The sequence below is a fragment of the Arachis hypogaea genome, chromosome 20, assembly GCF_003086295.3.
Source record: "Arachis hypogaea cultivar Tifrunner chromosome 20, arahy.Tifrunner.gnm2.J5K5, whole genome shotgun sequence".
NCBI lineage: Eukaryota > Viridiplantae > Streptophyta > Magnoliopsida > Fabales > Fabaceae > Arachis > Arachis hypogaea.
Window position 1 is genome coordinate 65739209 of NC_092055.1, and position 2101 is coordinate 65741309.

The 2101-nt window shown below is 32.6% G+C and overlaps 1 non-coding gene across 1 annotated transcript; it reads left to right on the plus strand.

The window, feature by feature from the left end:
• Positions 1-583: 583 nt before the first annotated feature.
• Positions 584-691, plus strand: LOC112787459 (small nucleolar RNA R71). Its single transcript, XR_003194873.1, has one exon. It is a non-coding gene; the product is annotated as a small nucleolar RNA R71 (small nucleolar RNA).
• The last annotated feature ends 1410 nt before the right edge of the window (positions 692-2101 follow it).

Here is a 2101-nt window from a genome sequence, read left to right on the forward strand (position 1 = left end):
CTAAATTTGGTAAGCTAGATGGATTCTGCTCAGAATTCTCTGTCTGTTGCTGAGTGGATGATGGAAAAGGTTTACTATTGTTAAACCTGTTTCTTCCACCATTATTAAAGCCTTGTTGAGGCTTTTGTTGATCCTTCCATGAGAGATTTGGGTGATTTCTCCATGAGGGATTATAGGTGTTTCCATATGGTTCACCCATGTAATTCACCTCTGCTATTGCAGGCTTTTCAGGATCATAAGCTTCTTCTTCAGAAGATGCCTCTTGAGTACTGTTGGATGCAGCTTGCATTCCATTCAGAATCTAAGAAATCATATTGACTTGCTGAGTCAATATTTTATTCTGAGCTAATATGGCATTCAGAGCATCAATTTCAAGAACTCCCTTCTTCTGAGGCATCCCATTACTCACAGGATTCCTCTCAGAAGTGTATATAAACTGGTTGTTAGCAACCATGTCAATAAGTTCTTGAGCTTCTACAGGTGTTTTCTTTAGGTGAATAGATCCACCTGCAGAAGTATCCAATGACATCTTAGCTAATTCAGATAGACCATCATAGAATATATCCAGGATGGTCCATTCTGAAAGCATGTCAAAAGGACACTTTTTGGTCAGTTGCTTGTATCTCTCCCAAGCTTCATAGAGGGATTCATCTTCTTTCTGTCTGAAGGTTTGGACATCCACTCTAAGCTTACTAAGCTTTTGAGGGGGAAAAAACTTGGCTAAGAAATCCTTGACCAGCTTATCCCAAGAGTTCAGGCTATTTTTAGGTTGTGAGTCCAACCATGTTCTAGCTCTATCTTTTACAGCAAACGGGAAAAGCATAAGCCTGTAGACCTCGGGATCAACCCCATTGGTCTTAACAGTATCACAGATCTGCAAGAATTCAGTTAAGAACTGAAAAGGGTCTTCAGATGGAAGTCCATGAAACTTGTAGTTCTGCTGCATCAGAGAAACTAATTGAGGTTTCAGCTCAAAGTTGTTTGCTCCAATGGTAGGAATTGAGATGCTTCTTCCATGTAAATTGGAATTAGGTGCAGTAAAGTCACCAAGCATCCTCCTTGCATTATTATTATTTTCGGCTGCCATCTCCTCTTCCTGTTCGAAAATTCCTGTAAGGTTGTCTCTAGATTATTGTATTTTAGCTTCTCTTAGTTTCCTTTTCAGAGTTCTTTCAGGTTCAGGGTTTGCTTCAACAAGAATGTTCTTGTCCTTGCTCCTGCTCATATAAAAAAGAGGGGAACAGAAAATATTAATAGGGATCCTTTTTACCACAGTATAGAGGTTCCCTTGTGAATAGAAGAAAAGAAGAAAGAGAGTAAAGAAGAGAAGAATTCGAACTCAGAAGAGAAGAAGGGGTTCAAATTTTTGGGTGAGGAGAAGTGTTAGTAGATGAATAAATAAATAGAAGGATATGAGAGAGAGAATTTCGAAAATTAAATTTTGAAAAAGAGTTAATGATTTTCGAAAGTTAAAGGAGAATTGAAATTAAAATTAAAATTTAAACAATTAATTAACTAAAAAGAATTTTTGAAAAAGAGGGAGGTATTTTCGAAAATTAGAAAGGGATAGTTAGTTAGGTAGTTTTGAAAGAGATAAGAAACAAACAAAAAGTTAATTAGTTAGTTGAAACAAATTTTGAAAATCAATTTTTTAAAAGATAAGAAGATAAGAGTTAGAAAAGAAATTTGAAAAAGATATGATATGAAAATTTATGATTAAAAAGATATAATTTCGAAAAAGATAAGATAAAAAGATATTTTTGAAAAGATATGATTGAAATTAGTTTTGAAAAAGATTTGATTTTTAAAATCACAATTAATGACTTGATTCACAAGAAATCACAAGATATGATTCTAGAACTTAAAGTTTGAATCTTTCTTAATAAGTAAGTAACAAACTTGAAATTTTTGAATCAAAACATTAATTGTTGATGATATTTTCGAAAATATGATATAAAATTAAGAAAAAGATTTTTGAAAAATATTTTTAAAATTTTCGAAAATAAATAAGAAAAATGAAAAAGATATGATTTTTGAAAAAGATTTTGAAAAAGATAAGATTTTTAAATTGAAAATTTGATTTGACTCATAAGAAACAACT